Here is a 20986-nt window from a genome sequence, read left to right on the forward strand (position 1 = left end):
TCAATTTGTTCTGTCTAACTGTTCTGGCTAGTGTTTTAAGGAAGATTTTGAATAGAAGTGGCAAAAGAGGGCATCCTGTCTTGTTCCAATTTTTAGAGGGAATACTTTCAGTTTTTCTCCATTAAGAATGATGTTGTTTGTGAGCTAAGTATAAGTAGTCTTTACAATGTTGAGGTATGTTTCTACTATCTACATTTTCTACTGTTTTGAGCATGAGTGGGTGCTATATTCTTTACTTTAGCACTATTGATGTGATAAATTATGTATCAATTTCCAGATGTCAAACCAACCTTCCATCCCTGGTATAAACCCCACTTGATCATGGAGCACTATCCTTTTAATATGTTCTTGTATGCAATTTGCCAGAATTTTTAAAGGATTTCAGTATCTATGTTCATCAGGGATATTGAGCTAATGTTTTCATTCCTTGATGCATCTTTGTCTGGTTCTGGTTCCAGAGTGATACTAGCTTCATAGAATGAGACTGGAAGGGTTCCCTTCTTTTCTATTTTCTGGAATGCATTGAGGACTATTTGTATTAGTTCTTCTTTGAAGGTAACATAGAATTCAACTGAGAATCCATGTATTGCTGGGCTTTCCTTCATTGATAGACTTTTGATGGCTTCTTCTATTTCATTTCTTGAAATTGATGTGCTTACATTGTGTTTGTCTTCCTGATTCAGTTTGGGAGGATTGTATGTTTCTAAAAATTTGTCAATAACTTCAATATTTTTTTTTGGACTATAGATCTTTAAAGTAGCTTCTTATTACGTTATGTATTTCAATGGTGTCTGTCATGATATTTACTTTTTTATCAGGATTTTTAGTAATTTGAATTTTCTTTCTCCTCTGTTAGTATGGCTAAGGGTTTATCTATTTTGTTTATTTTACAAAGAATCGATTTTTCATTTTGTCTATTTTTTTAATTGTTTCTTTTGTTTCAATTTCATTGATTTTAGCTCTGATTTTAATTACTTCCTGTTTTCTACTTCTGGTACTTTTCTGTTTTTCTTTTTCTAGGTCTTTGAGATATAATGTTAGATCATTTAGTTGTTGGCTTTTTATTTTAATATATGAGCTCAGTGCAATAAACTACCTTTTTAATGATTTCAGAGTGTCCCAGAGATTTTGATATGTAGTTTTGTTTTTTTTTTAACCTCTAAGAATTTTTTATTTCTTTCTTAATGTCTTTCTTAATGTCTTCTGTTATCATTGCATCATTCATTGGCCTATTGTTTAGCCACCAGGTGTAGGAGAAGATTTGTTTTTTTTTAAATTTTATCTTTGATTTCTAATTGCATTCCATTATGATCTGATAGAACACAAGATAGACTATTTTGTTTGTATTTACTAATGGCTTCTTTGTGACATAGCATATGTTCTATTTTGGAGAAAAATTAATGAGCTACTAGAATAAAGTATATTAGCTTGATGATGGATGAAATACTCCTACATGCCCTTTAAGTATTTAACATTGATTATATTATTTAATTCTATAATTTCTTTGTTTTTTTTCTTTGGAGTTTCTATCCAGTGGTGAGAGTGGTGTGTTAAGTCACCCAGTATAATTGCGTAGTGGTCTATGTGATTCTTCAAATTGAGAAGAGTTTGTTTGATGTACATGGATGCATCATTGTTTGGGGCATAAATATTTAAAATTGTTATGTCTTCTTGCTTTATTATTTCCCTAAGCAGTATAAAATGTCCTTCATTATCCCTTTTGACTTAGATTTGAAGTCCACATTTTCTGATATAAGGATGGAGACCCCTGCATTTTTACTGAGTCCATGTGCATAGTTTGTTTTTCCACATCCTTTTGTTTTGTTTGTGGATGTCTTTTTCTATGAGATGAGTCTTTTGAAGACAGCATAGTGCTGGGTCATTCTTTTTAACTTAACCTGCCAATGTCTTTTGATGAATGAGTTTAGGCCATTAACTCTCAGGGTTAATATTTTGATATGATTTATATTTCTGGTCATTTTTGCTTAATTTTGTTTTTTAACTTGAATTGGTTTCTCCTTTGATTGATTTTTCCTTTAGGGTAGTTTCTCCATTTGTGGATTTGTATTTTTGTTTTTCACTTCCTCCTCATGAAATATTTTGCTGAGAATGATCTCCACTCCAGGCTTCCTATTTGCATGTTCTTTTAGCTTTTGTTTATCATGGAAAGATTTTATTTCATCATCAAATGTAAAGGTTAGTTCTGCTGGGTATAAGATTCTTGATTGGCATCCATGTTCTTTAAGAGCTTCAAATATATTGTTCCAGACCCTTCTTGCTTTTAAGCTTGTGCTGAAAAATCTGATATATCTGTTAGTTTACCCTTATATATAATCTGATGATTTTCTCTCACAGTCCTTAAAATCCTAACTTTATTTTGTATGTGAAGTATTTTCAATATAATATGCCTTGTTGTAGAAGTGTTGTAATTTTCTACACCTGCTATTGTGTAAGCCTCTTGTGTTTAATTTTTTATTTCATTCTTTAGGGTTGGGAAGTTTTCAGATATTATTTCATTGAAGATGTCCATTTCTTTGGTTTGTATCTCTGTGCCTTCCTCATTCCCAATTATCCTTAAATGGTCCTTTTATGATGTCCCATAATTCTTGGAGGTTCTGTTCATGATTTCTTACCATCTTCCCTGTTTGGTCAACTTTATTTTCAAGATTAAATATTGTGTTTTCATTCTCTGAGATTCTGTCTTCTACAAGATCTAGTCTGTTGGTGATGTTATGTATTGTTTTTAATTTGGTTTATTATTTCTTTTATTTTAAGTATTTGGTTTTTTTCCCAGAATCTCTATCACTTTACTGAAGTGCTCTTTCCTTCCTATATTTTCTCTTTTAACTGTTTATTGGAGTGATCATACATTACCTGTATTTGCTCTCTTATGTTTTGCTTCATGGATCATTTTAATTATGTAGATTCTAGACTCATTTTCTGTGATTTCTACTGCCACATTGACATCCACTTCCATCCAAAATCTTGCTACACTGTTTTAGATCCTTTTCAAAGAAATGCCTAAATTTGTTTACAATGCTTCTGTGAAATCACAGCAAATCATGAGACAGCTACATATCCTGAGTGGAACTGGTTGGCATCCAGTCAGTTGAGATTGAAGGGTGTGGAGATTTCAGGCTTCTTCAGGAGATGGGCACTTGGTTTTTCTGCCCTTGGGTTTCTTCAAGGCCTTGGGATCATTGGGTCCCAATGAGTGCATGCTGTGACATCCTGGCCCTCTGCAGATCGCTGGTGATTTCACAGAAAGTCAGATTGAGAACAGCACAGCATCACAGTGCCCATGGTAACCAGATAATCTTTGGTCCTCGCCCTTTCTGGCAAAGACTCAAGGCAAGCCCAGGCTCAGCTGTGATAATAGGAAGGAAAACTGAGGTAGTCAGCCCAAGGGGCCTGTTATTTTCAAGAAATGCAATCCCAACTTTTCACCCACTGGAAGGGGAGAGGGTGTGTTGGGGCATGGCATGTCTGACCTGCGTGTTCCAGCTCCTTCTGAGGCAAGGAACCCAGCTGAAATCTGACAGTCCACACTACCTCTAGGCCTCCTAGGTGGTGCCATCCTCATTCAGCATGCACCAGGCATGCTGGCCACCTGGTGACACGTATTCTGCTATAGCCTGTTGGTCCCCACCAGGTCTAGTGGCCAGGGAAGACATAGAAGCATGTTCAATTGCTCGCTTGAGGATCACCCAGCAAGGTACTGGACTGAGTGGCACTGACCTTGCACACAGCTCCTCCAAACCTGGGCTCACCCACTATATTCCTCAGTCAGAGAAATGTCCAAGGACCCTTACAGACACATGAAGTGATGGCTGGTGACAGCTTCAGATATAGGGCTGTGGTGCCTGCCTGCAGCTCAGTGAGTTAGGTGTTGATTGAGTTGAAAAAAATCACTGAACTCTTGCAGGGTACTCCTCCTTTTCTACAATGTTCAAAGAGGTGACAACTCAAACCTGTGATGGTGAACTTCTATTCTAGGTGAAAGTAGGTGCCTGCTATGCTCCCTAGAGAGGAGAGAAGGGACTGAGACATTTAGCATATGTGATGGAGGACAGGAGGCAGTTAGCCAAAAAGGAGAGTTCTTATGTGCCCACTCCACCTGCCAGGTCCTACTACATTTGTTATTGCCCTGCAATTAGCTCACCCCCAGAAATCTTCATGGCCCAACTTTCCAAGAAGCCCTTCAACTTACCTTTAAATGCACATATATCTGGAAAATCTGCCTTGACATAAGGGTTCATCCTCTTGAACTGACTCTACATCTCAGACACAGGCCCTCTGTGATGATGTCCAGGGTCTTTATAGCAGGTCCTGGAGGATGCAGACTACAGTGTCACACCCTGGTGCAAAGGTGCTCTGAGAATGTGAATGTGATGGATGAAAAAAGTATCTAATAGTGATGTGAGGAGCAGAGTTTTACAGTGCATAATATCAACTTGACCCATGCCTCATGATGCAAGATCAGAATTGTACATTTCAAAGCTGAGTATTGAAAAATGGAAGCACTGTGGACTTTCTATAGGAAATGAACTACAGAAAATTGTTGGAAATATAAAGATAAATTCAGTGAACACATACTAAAAAAATTTATCATTGCTAATGGTCTGCAAAAATAAGTGTATTAACCCCTGAGTTTCAAAATAATATAAGAAAACAGCAGGAAGAAATTGAGATATCTTTTGGTAAGCAAAGATATCACTGACAGTAATTCAATTTGCAAAGGACATGAATGCCTTTGCAAATTCATGGCTCTCTCCTGTTGCTTGCAATGGGCAGCAGATTACAAGTATGTTGATTTTGCTTTTTCTACACATGACCTGTGATATCATGCATAGGACATCAGGATGAGGAAAGACTTTTCTTCCACTATACCAGCAGCATCAACGCACCATAATTTACAAAAGTATAGAATTGAAAAGCCAGCTCTGAGTGATAACTCTCAAAGTAAATAATTCCCTCATCATTAGAATTTAAAACAAAATAAATCACTACTGAAATGCAGAAATGTAGACCTGATATGGTTGAAACCTGAATTTAAAAAACAGAAATTTTAAAGAAAATCTAAAGTTGTTATGAGAGTTTTTGTCCAGGAATAACAAATTCTAAAACATTTATAAAATACAAAATATTTTTTTCCTTTCAATGGTTATATGAACCACAAAGATACTGCATGCCTAATATCCCTGATTTCCTTATTGAAATGTGTACTTTTCAAATAGATGTTCTTGAGTGAGGCATTGAAAAACCAATCCAAAATTTACACGAAACCATGGAAAATATGAGAACTGCCTCCTACACCCAATTCTACACAGCATGGCTTCAGAATATTTATCAAAATGCATTCTACTGTGATGTACAACTAATTTTAAGTAATAATAAAAATATACTAAAAATTAGTAAAAATACTATAAAAATGCTTCATTAGATTTGTGACTGGACGTACAATGAAACAGAAAAGCAGGAATTAAATATCCATCATGGATCCTAGGTGACATCAGGAGAAATTAAGATATTTATTCAACACAGACTGACTCAATTCCAATAAGAAAAAATAATATCTTCCCAGAGCAAAACAAAACACAGTAAGAAAACATAGTACCAAGATCAGCTCTCTTTTGTCATCACCTCTAGTTTTCCTAGCTGACCTTTAGGTTGACTTCCATTGATTATAGGTTTACCATTCGACTCAGAGGGTGTTATACTCCTCCTGTGCTTATTTTGGAGAGTCATATTCCTGTCCTGGTGCTGCCCTAGCATTTTGCAGATGGGTCTTATTACCCTTCAGGGAAGAGCAGAAGGACTACTGGCCCAAGATCTTGACCAATTGAGTAAAAATGAGGCTTTACTTGCCTGGGGAAGCCACACAGTCATCTCAGTCATCTCATCTTTAAGTCACTTTCCAGGATGTCCAAATATCCATTATTTTCCTCAGTATCCACATCAGCAGTGGTCATGAAGAATCACTTCAGCTAAGAGTCTCTGCTCCTCTCTTTCCATCTTCCACTCAGGGTGAAAAACATCAGGTAAGGGGCTGTGCTTAGACTATGTAAAGTCCTCTTTGTGGCTGGTCCACTCTCTCAGCAGGGACAGGACTGGGATGTGTGGGCTTCTATTGCATCTTGAAGACAAATCCATTTTTTGTCATCCCCAGGACTGCTGGCAGCCTTGCCACCTGCCTCATTCTTCCTACAGCTGCCCAGTGTCTGGGAGTTGGAGATATTCTGTAGCACAGGGAGTTGGTGATATATGGTAGCTATGATCCACAGCAACTGAACTGGTAGGGTCTGAAAACATCTGATGACTCCTAATTTCAAATAACACACCTGGCTCCCTGGGTGGCCTGCTCAGATGTCTATTCTGCCAGGATGGGGTCAATAGGGCTGAGGGAATTCATGCAAAGAACTGCATCTGAAAATTTAGAGGACTTTGATGATAGGGAAGATTGAGATGCCTGCCTTTATAGTCAGCAAGCAGCAAAAGTGAAGGCTCCCTATGTGACACTTTGGCATCTTACTACAGAGCTCAGCAAAATTGTGAATAGTCTGGGTCAGAATGCTGACCAGAGAGGAAGAAGCTGTGTGCTCTGGTGATGCCATGAGGGCACAAGTTCCTAGACAGAGGCCTGGGAGGGGGCCTGGACTCTGGGTGTTCCTGAATATTCCAGCAGGACTGAGAGCTGAGCTTTGCACAGGATTGAGCTGGGGCATAACCATCATGGTAAGGTAGAATGCTGGTTACAGAGCCCAGGAGAAGGTGGCCAACAGACACCCAGTACAGTGGACCAGGACCAGGGATGGAGCAGGCCAGAGTGGTACTAAAGGAGGGAGGGAGGAAGAGCAATGCAATTGGGAGCCCAGTTGTGAGAGGGGTGTGGGGAGGGTGGAGAGGGATGGAATTATGCAGGATTCAGCCTGGGGAAACCTCCAGTAAGTTTTCATAATGTGGTTAATTTCTTGAAATTGTTAACCCACAATATACATGAGAATTACCTTACAAATTGTACACATTTAAGAAATATTGTTTATAATTTTTATGATACAATTACAAAAAATAAATCATACTTAAAAATGTGAAATCAATGACATGACACCAGCACAAACAAAATAGTATTATAAAAGAATATAGATCAAGCAGATTGTCTTATTAAAAACAAAGTCTAAAGAAGAATCAGCTCAATGCTGCCTGGTTTGCTGTGATGAAGACCAGATTGACCAGTGAATGCCAAGAATTTCTAAAACATGTACAGACAGTCATGTGCATTTACATTTAGCTCCCTAATATTTTAAACATAAAGCTGAATCTGAGCTCTAGAACAGTTCATGAAAAAGTACAATTCATTTTAATATATGATTCAGGAGGCCAGACACTAACACAGTGACAATCTGGCTCAGAACTATTTTTCCAGTGACTCACTGTGTTCGGTAGTAGTTAAGTAACTAAAGGAACAAATGAAGCAAATCACAGATAAAAGAGCATACTTTGCAAAGCTGTGATTAAAGATAGGCCTTAGACTGGATGCAGTAGCACATTCTGATAATCCCAGCAGCCCAATAGGCTAAGTCTGGAGGATCACAATTTTGAAAAGAACCTCAACTGCTTAGTGACAAGTTGTCTCAAAATAAAAAGTGAAAAAAAGAGGAGCTGTGGATGTAGCTCAGTGGTAAAACACCACTTGGTTTATTCTGAGTACACAGAGAGAGAAAGTGTAATCAAAGTGTCTTAAGGCAAATGAATGAGAAATACAAGTATTCAAAGAAAGAATCTGCTAGTTTTTAAAAAAATGAATATGTTGTCTGTTATTAAATCTCTTAATTTCAGGCTTTTCTCTGATAGCCACAAAACCAAGTTATTATTACATATAACATAACTAAGGAGATTCCTTGATTTGTTTCAAAACATGAATTTATTCCCATTTTCTATAAAAGTACTATAAGAGAATAATTTATCCAAAGATAATAAAAATGTGTTTTATAAACTGAAAATGTTCAGGATATATGTACAAGTAATCCATCAACTGGGGAAATTAAGAAGAAAATTTTTAAATTTATATTAATCAAGGCCAGGGAAAATGTCATATATGTTTCAATCATTGCCTACAAGCCAAAAGAAACAATTTTTTTAAGAAAATGAAAGATAAGATGCCATAACATATAAAATTTCAGTGAAATGTTGTACTTTCTCCTTGTAGAAATGAAGAGTAATCAACATGAATAACTCTTCTGTAAGCAGTATTCAATTTTATTTAAAAAAGTTATAATCCATTAGATTGCTATCTCCTAAGGTATCATCACACAGCCCTTGTAACAAAACTATTCATTAAGTATTTAAAAGAAAAAATGTTTTTTTTTAGAAAATAGTATAGTAATTTTTTAGAAAATAGTATAGTGAGACTCTTTCAACAACCATAATTCAGGATGAAAGGAAAATAGCTAAACTACATTTAGTTGCTCATCATCCTGTATGTAAACCTACATAAAGAAATTTAACTCTGGATATTCTATCCCTTTGCTTTCATCTATACAAAATATTCATATGTTGTATTTCTTCCTATCTCATGTTTTAAAAGTAAAGCATGTATGTAAACTCTATGCTTCATAATCCAGATTGTCTCTCTTTTTTGTCATGTTTCAAATTTGTTTATCTTTGGAAATTGAAAAATTATTACAAACGTCTCATTCAGCTAGAGATTATCATTAACTGAAAGATTGCCATAGGCTGAAGCTTTTGAAAATTAAATAGCTTTAGTGATTATTCCCTGTAGTAGGATGAAGATCAGTGATGAATGACAAATCTAAGAGCAAAAGAATTTTTAACCTTTATGCTTAATTAGAAAACATTACTTAGGAAATATATGACATTAGAACCAAAACCCAAATGATGCACAAGGAAACAGGGTAATTCCTAAAAATATGAGTGGGAACAAAGTTAAAAAGTAATTTAAAAGAAAAAAATAGAACAGAAATGCATACAAACAATACTATGAAAACATATAACTGAAATTCAATTTCAAACATTCTGGTGCTATGAAGACATAACTTTTGTCCACCTGGTCTGGTTTCCATACCAACACTACCAGGATGGCATTTCAACGGTGATTTAAAAGCTTATAACAATACTTAATCCTCAATAATCTTTGCCTTTTTTTTTTTTGTAATTGATCCTGAGTTTCTTGGTGGTTTGTAAACTCTTTTTCAAACTGAAAAGGAAAAGAGAAAGAAACTTGGCAATGAAAAGCATTATTTGTCATATAAAAATATATATGATCTGCCAATAGAACATACATTTCTGAATTGGATTGGTAAAAGGAATGATAAATTTTTGTGATTAGTCACCTATAGCCTTTCTCTAGGTCTCTCAAATTCCCAGCAAAATCACTCATTTACAAGGGAAGGCAAAGTCAGAGGTGAAGTCTATGGCATTCTCTCAGCAGAGTAAACTGGCTCATAGGTATCTATCAAAAGGGCCATTTTTAAAGTCCCTCAATGTCATTGTGATTTTGTGTGAAAGTAAGAGAACAAAGCATTATATTAAATTCCTCCCTGCCCCCATATTTTTAATCTTATATTGAAACTTACCTCAAGTTTATCAAGATAACTTTTAAAATTTCTTTTCAAAATATTTTATTAATAAACAACTTTTATGTAAATACATCAGTTACTTGCTCTTTTATTATAACAACTTATCTCCTAGTATCTTTGAGTGATTAATGGTAAGTTAATCTTTCAATGTCCCTAGTGCTATACCTTTGGAGAGGAAGCAGACAATAAAATTTGGGTAATCCAATGAGTTTTCTAAATTATATAGCCACTCATCACAAGTTCCCACCTTACATTCAAATAGACCTATTCTGCCTTCATCAGGATTGAAACCCTCCCCTAAGAAAACTGAATCTAAATAGGATATGGTCTCATGATCAAGAATAAGTATTTAGCTCTTTTTTAAAAAAACAAAATAATTAAAATAAGATACAACTACTTCACAATTGTAGCCTCAACCTTTAAACACACTCAAACCTCACCTAGAAAAATAACAATATAGATCAACAGTACTTGAAGGACTTTTACTTGTATTTAGTTTAGAAAGGGATCTTATTTTGCCCATAACAGAAAGAAACAGTTAGTAGTCTGCAGCTAGATATGAGACTAAAACAACCAAATTTCTGCCCCTCCAAGTCTGAGTCACTCTGATGAAACCACACCACCTTGCTACAATTAAAGTGTATATAATGCTTTCCAGTTTTTCTAATAGGCTACCTTTAGAGAGGTTTTAGGAGAATGTCAAAACTGAGCAAAAGTTGGAGGTACTGTATATCCCCATACTCCCCACATAAGCATATAGTCAATTCCATACTTGAGTCTTAAAGAACAGAAAGCTTTTTAAAGCTTTATAACCAAAACTCTGAAGTAATAAATATTATTTTAATTCACATTTATAAGGGAACAAAGTGAATGACAGTCCCATCCTCTGTTTCCAGATGAAGATCATAGAAACTAACAGTAAAAACTGCCCAGTGTCCTTCAGCTCACCTAAACCACAGGAATGTGAGCACTGCCAATTCTCCTGCAGCTCCTCCAAATATTTCCTGCCAGGAAGTAAGTAAAAAAAAATGCTATTCCTAAACCTAATGCAAGAAATTTACAACCCCAATCACATTCAGAGGTTAACCCAACTCCTCCTGCCATGTGAGACTTTCCAGGGATACTCTGAATCAATTGTTTAAACACCTGGCTACATTCTCAGCCCTCTGTATTTTGGAACTTCTTCTTACCCCTTACAGTATAATCTTATATATTTTATTCAAAGACAAATTTTTCAGTGTTCTTAGCCAATTCTCACTTTTCTAAGCTATTGAACTCATTTCAGTATCCACTACAATTTCATAATCATTTTCCTCTAAAAATGGTGACTTTCTAAATTCTAATCATAGCCTCACATATGGTGGTAAATCCACAGCTGTGCAATTCAGCTGACCACAAATGTTGTTAAAATACAAATTTAACTTAACAAAAATCATTAAAATTTAAAAATCTAGGTCCAAAATCCCACTAGCCATTTTAAAGGACACAACAGACACACTGGCTGCCATGTTGAACAAAATAGAACAATGTCCCATAAGGGACATGTCTGCTTCACATCATAAATACTTGCAAATAGAATATGCTTCCATATGTAATGCCTTTTCTGTATAGTTTAGTACAAGAACTTCTGCTTTTCTTTCTACTCCTGAGTGCTCCTCCCAACTTCTTCCATGTTGGCATGCTGCAGGATTTTCCTCCTTCATCAGCTTGTCTTATTCCAATTTCTCATAAGATGAACTTTTCCACATCACCATTCATATATTTGTGGCTTCCAAATCCCTATCACCAGCACATCTTCTCATCTAAGTTCCAGACTACAAATTAACACATAAATGCATTTTCAATTGCTTAATTACAAATGTTGAAATAAAAGAAAAAAATTAAAAACAAGCTTAACTTCTTCCCTTCAAAAACTTGATTTTTTAACACAGCTATTCTTTGTAAATGACAATTCAAATAATATGTCTCCTCTACTCTTAAACTTCTAGTGCTTTCATTATAATCATGAAAGAAATATCCCCTGGAATGTGGCCCCATTGTTTTTTTACAATACAATAAATATATAACAGTATGCCTAGAACATTTCAGAGGATAAGGTGCTGGTTGGAATTAAGACTGTTAAGTAGAAGAAGGCCAGTACTTGTAGTAAGCAGTCTGGTAGTGAACTAAAAGCAAACAACCCAAATCCATGAGGTGTACCAGTAATAAAATCAGAGAAAGACTGAATGCCACTGAAAGATTCCTTGAAAAAAAAAATATCATTCTTACAGAACTTGAAGAGTTAGCTGAGAAGTGCAGCTAGCATTTCAAGCACAGAAAAAAACAATTCACAGAGGAATTATAAGCCATCCTTTGTCAGGGACACAAAAGAAGGTATAAAAAGCAGCTGTGGAGATGAATCTGGAGATATACAAAAGGAACAAAAGTTTTTTTCCCACCAATTTAATATTCTATTAATTAATTTATTTACATTTTTGCAATAAACCAGATATTATTTAATTTATTAGTTATACATGACAGAATACATTTATACATTTTGAAATATATACAAAGGAATTGTAGTCTCATGTTTCTTATTATACAAATTTAGGATCACATCATTCATGCAGTTCTACTTGTTCATGAGGTAATAATGAATATTTCACACTGCTATCATTCCTATGTGCATAAAAATCCCCTTACCCTTGCTCCACTCTACCTAATATAAAGTGATTCTATTCTTTCCTATTGCCGCCCCAATTTTTGTGAATTAGCATCCACATAACAGAGAAAACATTTGGACTTTGGTTGTTTTCAGCTTGGTTCATTTCACTTGGTATGATATTTTCTAACTCCATCTATTTACCAACAAATGCCATAATGTTGTTCTTCTTTAAAGCTGAGTAATATTCCATGGCATACTCTCTACATACCATATTTTCTTTATCCATTCATGTGTTGAAGGGCATCTAGATTGTTTCCATGTTTTACCTGATCTGAATTGAGCTGCTATAAACATTTGTATGGCTGTGGCACTGTAGAATGCTGGTTTTAAGTCCTTTGGGTATAAACAGAGGAGTGGGATTGGTGGGTCAGATGGTAGTTCCATTCCAAGTTTTCTGAGAAATCTCAATACTGCTTTCCATTATGGTTGCACCAATTTGTATTCCCACCATCAATGGATGAGTGTGCCTGTTTAACCACATCTTCAACAACATTTATTGTTGCTTGGATTATTGATAATTGCCATTCTGATTGAAGTGAGTTGAAATCTAGGGTAGATTTTATTTGCATTTCTCTAACTGCTATATATATATATATATATATATATATATATATATATATATATATATATGTTGAATGATTATATATCTTCTGTGAAGTTTCTGTTCAGTTCCTTAGTCCATCAATTTATTGGGTTATTTGTTTGTTTTTTGGTGTTAAGTTTTTTGAGTTCTTTATATTGCCTAAAGATTAATGCTTTTTCCAAGGTGCATGTAGTAAAGATTTTCTATTAATTTGTAGGCTCTCTCTTCACATTAATGATTGTTACTTTTGCTGAAAGGAAGCTAATTAGATTGAGATCATACCATTTATCAATTCTTGATTTACCTTCTTGTGCTTTAGGGGTCTTGTTAAAAATATCAGATCCTTGATGGATGTGGTGAAGATATGGGCCTACTTTATCTTATAGTTATCCCAGGGTCTCTGTTCCAGGTTAAAAAAAAATTATCCACAGTGATTTGAGTTTCATGCAGGATGAGAGATAAGGACTGAATTTCATTTTGTTACATGTGGCATTCCAGTTTTACCAGCACTATTTATTGAATAAATTATCTTTTCTCAGTGAATATTTTTGGTGCCTTTACCTAACATGAGATACCTCTTTTATGTGGGTTTGTCTGTGTGTCTTCTATTCTGTACCATTGGTCTATATATTTGTTGTGGTGACAATATCATGTTGTTTTAATTACTATGGTTCTGTAGTATAGTTTGAGATCTGGTATTGTGATGCTCCCTTCACTTTTCTTGCTAAGATTTGCTTTGGCTCTTCTGGGTCTCTTGTTTTTCCAAGTGAACTTCATGATTGCTTTCTCTAGTTCTATTAAGAACACCATTGGGATTTTAGTAGGAATTGCATTAAATTTGGATAATTCTTTGATAGTATGGCTATTTTGACAATATTAATTCTGCCTATCCAGGAACATGGGATGTCTTTCTATCTTCTAAGTTCTTCCTTGATTTCTTTCTTTACTGGTCTGTAGTTTTCATTGTAGAGGTCTATGACTTCTTGTTAGATTGATTTCCAAGTAATTTTTTAGGTGATTGGGAATGCTGTAGTGTTTTATTTCTCTTTCAGTGGATTCATTTTGAATGTATAGAAATGGTTTTTATTTGTGTACATTGATTTTATATCCTGCTGCTTTTCTGAATTCATTTATTCTAGAAGTTCTTTTGTAGAATTTTTTTGATCTTTCAAATACAGAATCTTGTCATTGGCAAATGGTGATAGCTTGCTTTCTTCTTTAACTCTTTGTATACCTTTAATTTTTTCTTCTATTTTTTCTGGCTAGAATTTCAAGGACAGTGTTGAGTAAAACTGGTGAAAGAGGGCATTCTTGTCTTGTTCCATGCTTTAGAGAAAAAGATTTCAATTTTTCTATGTTTAGAATTATGTTAGCCTTGAGTTTAGCATATATGACTTTTATGATGTTGAGATAAGTTCTTACTATCCCAAGTTTTTCTAGCGTTTTGAACATGAAGGGGTGTTGTATTGTCAAATGCTCTTTCTACATGTAATGTGATGATTGTATGATTCTTGTTTTCAATTTCATTGATATGATGAATTATTATTTCAATCTGTTGAAACAACTCTGCATCCCTTGAATGACCTGAACTTGATTGTGCTGCACATTCTTATGCTTTTTTTATGAGATTTGCCAGAATTATATTGAGAAGTTTACATCTATATTCATCAGGGATATTTTTCTGAAGTTTTCTTTCTTTGATGTGTCTTTGTCTCAGTTTAGTATCAGGGTGATATTAGCCTCATAGAATAAAATTGGAAGGGGTTGTCTGTATTTCATGGAATAATTTGAAAGTATTGGTGTTTGAAGGTCTTGTAGGACTCAAATGAGAATCTGTTTGGTCTTGGATTTTTCTAAATTGGTAGGCTTTTAATGGTGTTTTTGATTTCGTTACTTGATATTGTTCTGTTGAAATCATCTATGACCTCCTGATTCAGTACAGGTAGGTCACATGTCTCTAGAAATTTGTCAGTGTTTTCAATAATTTCTATTTTATTGGATTAAATTTTCAAAATACTTTCAAAGTATATTCTGTATATTGGTTGTGTCCATTTTTATATTTTGTTTTTCATCACATATTTTAGTAATTTGGGTGTCCTTTTTTTACTCTTTGCAGTGCAGCGAGGTGTTTATCAATTTTATTGGTTTTTTTTCAAAGAATAAATTTTTGTGTTTTGTCAAGCTTTTCAAATGTTTCTTTTTAGTTTCATTGATTCTAGCACTGATATTTTTTTGTGAGCCAAAATACAACTTCAGTTCTTTAAAGCATATTTATCTCACATATTGATAACAGCAACAGAAAGCTAAAATTTGATTTCCTTTATACATATCACTTTTGCCAAAGGAGGTCTGATATTAGCAGTTTTTACTCTTTATTAAATAGAAGTAATATTCCCTGCATCTGCTGCCTTATAAAGTTTGAGTAGTATAAAAAGTGAACAAAATCTCAATATTTTCATGCAGATTATTTTTGAAATTTGCATCTTATTCTATAATGGGTCTCTGAATGCCTTAATTAGATGAAAAGAAAAAAAAATCTTAGGTTTATAAATAGATGTGAGGGAAAATTTAAAGGCAATGCAAACCAAAGGAACTTCAGCAATGTAGACTGCACCCAGCGGTAGAAGGGCCCCAAGGCATATTTCAGGAGATAAATTCACTAATCACACCAATGAATAGTGCTGGTCATTACAGATGGTGGAGTACTCTGAGTTTTCTTAGGAAGATGATTAAGTACTTCCAAATATTTAAGTACTTTCTCAAGAGAAGAGAACAAACCACTTACTGTAACAGCTCACAAATACGCTGACTCTTATATGAGAGGCATAGAGTACAACTAACTGAACTTCTGTGAACTGACATACATTCGTTTCAAAGGAGATGTTATCATTACTAATGACCCAGTCACAGTTACTGGTTTTATGGCTAACCAGAGACCTGGGTAGTTATGCTAAACTTACAGAACAGCTTTGCAGCACCTCATGGTGTTTTTATTCTCAGCTGAACTATTTAAAATGTGCATCTTTTAATGAACTATGAAATGATCCAATAAAATACTCTCAAGCATGAGGAATGGGTGTGTGACTTCTTGGAGATGGGATTTAAGAAGCTAGAACCTAATTTGAAAACTTAAATGAATGAAGAATTAAAACTCAAAATCGCTATAAGAACTATCAGAAATATGGATGAATGTAATTTGGCAGAAGGAAACAGGAGTATAATACATCTCTTTTTAAGAGCAAAGAAACATTTTACAAGACTTTTGCTAGCTCTGGTTAATGGTCCCATCTCTAAAACATTCACTGACAAAGGAATGTGATTAACCATAGCTGATTTTATCAGAATTTACACCCAGGGAAAAGCAAGCATCTGTTCCTTGAAATGTGGAAACCTGAATATACTATGCTTTCCATAGGTGGAGAAAATAGTCCAAGGACAAGCAACATTTGCCCCTCATACTCTATTAATAATAATCAGAATGAAATTTTTCTTCAAGACAATTTGGTAATATGAATAATGATTTTGATTATTTCCTGTTTTCTACTCTTTTTGGTATTGATTTTTTCTTCTTTTCCTAGAGCTTTCAGATGTAATGTTGTCATTTATTTGTTGACTTTTAATTCATTAATAAATAACTCAATGCAATAAATTTTCCTCTTAGTACTGCATTCATAGTGTACCAGATATTCTGGCATGTTGTATCAGTGTTCTCATTTAACTCTAAATATTTCACCCTTGGTTTCTTCTACTATCCATTCATTATTCAACTGTGTATTATTTCGTTTCCATGTATTAGAAATGAATTTTTTTTAATTTTATAATTGATTTCTAATTTCAGCCCATTAATGATCTGATAGAATGCAGGATATTATCTCCAATTTTTGTATTTATTAAGAGTTGCTCTGTGGCATAAAACATGGTGTACCTTAGAAAAGAATCAATGTGCTGTGGAGAAAAAAAGCATAATTACTCATTGATTAATGAAATATTAAGTGTTTAATCTAAAGTATTGATTGTGTTATTTATTTCTATGATTTCTTTATTTAGTTATTGTATAGAACATCTGTCAAGTAGTAAAAGAGGTATGTTAAAGTCACCCAGTATTATTGTGTTGTGGTCTACTTGGTTCTTGAAATTGAGAAAGTTTTTTGTTTTTTTTTTTTTTTTTTTGTACATAGATGCTCTATTGTTTGAAGAATAAATATTTACTATTGTTATGTCTTGCTGCTGTATAACTCCCTTCAGTAGAATGAAATGAACTTCTTTATCCCTTCTGATTAACATGGGCTTAGAGTACAGTTTATCTGATATAAGGATGAAAATCCCTGCTTATTTACGTAATCCATATGAGTGATTTTTGTTTCTTATCCTTTCACATTCAGTCTGTGTATGAATTTGCTTATAAGGTAAGTCTCTTGGAGACAGTATATTTTTGGGTCTTGTTTTTTAATCCAATTTGCCCATGTTTTTGATTGATGAGTTCAGGCCACTAATATTCAAGGTTATTATTGAGATATAATTTTTCCCAGTAATTTTGGTTCATTTCTGGCTTTTAATTTGATTTAGTTTTTCTTTTGACTATTCATTTAGTGTACTTCCATCCTTTGCTTCTTTTGACTTTTCTTTTCTACCTCATCCTCATGGAATATTTTGTTGACAATGTTCTGTAGTGCAGGCTAATTGTGATTTTTTAAACTTCTGTTTATTTGGAAGATTTTTATTTCATCTTCAAATCTGAAAGCTAATTTTGATGGATATGAAATTCTTGATTGGCATCAATTTCCTTTCAAAGCTTGAAATGTGTTGTTCTATGACCTCCTAGCTTTGAGGGTCTGGATGGAGAAATCAGTTGAGATCTGAATTGGTTGTTCCGTATACATAACTTGCTTTTTTTCTCTCACAGCCTTCAAGATCTTATCCTTATTCTGTATTATAATCATTTTCACTATAATATGTCTTTGTGTGGGTCTTCTGTAGTTTTGAACATTTGGCATCCTGTAAGCCTTCTGTATTTGATTTTCTATTTTATTCTTTAGGTTTGGAAATTTTTCTGATATTATGTCATTGAAAAGATTGTGCATTTTTTTTTGCTTGTATCTTTGCTTCTTCTACCAGATAACTCTTGAAATTTTTTCTTCTCAAGTTATCCCATAGTTCCTGGAAGTTCTGTTCATGAATTCTTATCATCGATGTATGGTCAACATTATTTTTAATATTAAATAGCTTATCTTCATTGTCTGAGGTTTTGTCTTCCAAATTGTCTAGTATGCTGGTGAAGATTTCCACTGAGTTTGTAATTTGATTTATTGGTTCCTTCATTTTGAGGTTTATACTTGCTTTTTTCACAATCTCTAATTCTTTATTGAAGTGATCTTTCTCTTTCTGTTTTCTCTTTGATTTCACTCTTTATACCATCATTTATTTCACAGATCCAGATTAACCACATACTTTCTAAACTTCTTCTTGGACATTTCTTCTATTATGTTGTCACTGGCTTCTCTAATTGGGGCACCTTGCTTTGTTTGTTCCTTTTTTCACTTTTTAAAAATGTTTTGTGTGTTTTTCCATCTATTTGTATAAATCTGAGACAATACAGATTCTACCATCTACACCTATTTTGTAAATAAAGATTTTAATCATTCCACCTTTCACATAGAGACCAATATCAACAATACTTAGTGCAAACAATATACAGCCTCAAATCTAATAAATCCCTGAAAGGCTTTCACTGCCCTCTTGCTATAAACAGCAATGATGAGTTCAATCGCAGTCCACAATAAAAACAGAAAATTTGTTATACAGATTTACAATCTCAAATAATGGACAAAGACAGAATGGAAACAATGCAGGACATGGTGTCCATGAAGCAGAAACAGATAAACCAGAAACAATTATCCAGAAAGCATGGGAGAGAAACCAACAGAGATTGGCTTTTATGTGGAAAAACAGTAGAAAGGGAACCTAGGAAGACAGACAAGCAAGAGGAAGAATACATATTGATAGAAGAAAAAATTAAAAATATGAGAATATACAGAATATATAGCAGAACTGCAAAACCCATGATGCCATGAAAATGGATGCCACTGCTGCTGCCTGCAGGTTCTCTCTGAGTGGCATCCATTTTCATGGCATCATGGAAAGCCCCAACACCTGACAAAATCTCCTCTGGGCATCAGTGGCTGGTTTTAGATTTAATAAAATTTGAAATAATGTCTTCTTCAGTTCTTCTTGTTCTCCCATGCTTTTGGAAGACTCAGTCTTTGCAACAGTCAGACTCGCTTTTTGTTATGTTTAAGCCAGAACAATCACATCATTTGTAAATAATTTTAATATGATAATGGTTATAGTTACTGATTTTTCACCAAAATGCTATAAAGTACTAAGTGCTTACTAGGCTCTTTAATATTCCTACCAATCCTTCTTAAAGAAGAGGAAATACAAGATAGATGAGATCAAATACTTACTTTTTGTTATGGAGCTAGTAAGGGATGACATGTAGGTATGTAGGGGTTCCAGTCTAGCTCAGGAGCAGGTCAGAGCCACAGAGTCAGAACCAGACCCCGGCATTGGGTAAAAGCAGGCTTGTGGCAAGCAACCTGCAAACTCATTTATTGAAGGAAAAACCAAACATCTTATAAACTTGCCGAATCACAATTTGCCATGGGGGACCAGACCACCACACCCCTATTCAGAATCCCGTGGTCAATTTGGGGCAGTCACTTATATTCCTAGGTGGTCAGAGCAGAATGCTCCTCTCTACAAGTTTACACACTTGAGACATTAACAGCTGCAAGCCAAGAACTAGAATTTCTCCCAACACTTCCTCCATTTTTATTAATTTGGGCAAGGGATTTCTTCAGAAGGACCTGATTGACCTGAACCTTTGTGAGTCTTTTGTAGAAAATGGACCACAAACATTTAAGAACTTCAAGTATTTTAAAGAAGAGTATACAGGCTAATCCTAACATTGTAGTAAGAGTCAGCATATTAAGCAGATTCTATTTAAAGGTGATAACACAGACCTCTCCTGCAAGGGAGAAGGGTACCACAGCTGATGTTCTAAAGTCCCAAGAAGCGAGTGCACCTTACATCCTTTATAGGTAAATGTCTCTTTTGTTCTCCAGTCCTTTCCCCTTTATCTCTCCTTCTTTCCTATATAATTAGGCCTAGTTTTTCAGGTGAGATGCATAAAGTGAGAAGTGAATGAGCAGGGGATGGGCCATTGTGATTCAACCAGGTAAATCTGGTAATCAATAGGCTCTGCAAATTCTTGACATTACATTCTCCCAGGGGCAGTCTCCAACATCCAGAGGCAGATGGCTTTCATGGCCTCCATTTCCTCCATTTGACTTGATCCCCTATTTCTACACTAACTGCCTGTCCCCAATTCTGTCTTTATTACCCCCTTTTACTTTAGGAACTCTTTACTGCTGTAAGAAAAGGGGGCAATTATGACTCTGGCTGCTTCAAGCTGAAAGGGAGCAGAATGGGGCAAGCAGTTTGGAGTTTACTTTTAGAAACCAAGTCAATCGTGGGGTCCATGGTAAAAGTCTGGTTGTGGAAGAGCAGAGTGTAATGTCATCTGGACGGTGGGTGCTTCTATGAGATAAGAACAAAAAGACATGAGTTCTGAAATGAGATTAGTACAAGATAAATGTTAAGAATCTGGAAAATGTCAAAGAATATCATGAAGATGACAGAAGTCAATAATCCCTCACCAGGAGGTGGAAGAAATGAGAAATTGTTCCCATAAGAAGGCCTAACAAAGGCTGGAGAGAACAAGGCCTTTATGTGGGAACCTTTACATTGTCCAAGTTATCAGGAATATAAAAACCACATTTAATTCTTAATGTCATTGATGTCCCCAGAAAATATAACTAAGCTACTTAATGTCATCTTATTTTGTAAAATATTCTTTTATTAGTATGACTTGTTTCTACTAGAGATTTCTATATTTCTGTTACTTAGGGCTAGATAATCATACTTACAAACATAAATTAAACCTACCTGTGTAGCTTAGGAAGGTCTGTAGGCCTTAACATGACTAAAACCTTCTGACTCTGGCAGTTTATCTTGATAGTTATCAGGCACATTTGCCTAAGA

At 34.7% G+C, this 20986-nt stretch overlaps 1 pseudogene across 1 annotated transcript in view; it reads right to left on the minus strand.

Annotated features, from left to right (window-relative positions):
• Window positions 1–20986, minus strand: part of LOC306652683 (5'-AMP-activated protein kinase subunit beta-2-like) — a 1102880-nt pseudogene that overhangs the window by 795708 nt on the left and 286186 nt on the right. The gene's annotated exons all lie outside the window — the stretch shown is intronic.

Source organism: Sciurus vulgaris (genome assembly GCF_902686455.1).
Source record: "Sciurus vulgaris genome assembly, contig: HiC_scaffold_442_arrow_ctg1, whole genome shotgun sequence".
Classification (NCBI taxonomy): domain Eukaryota; kingdom Metazoa; phylum Chordata; class Mammalia; order Rodentia; family Sciuridae; genus Sciurus; species Sciurus vulgaris.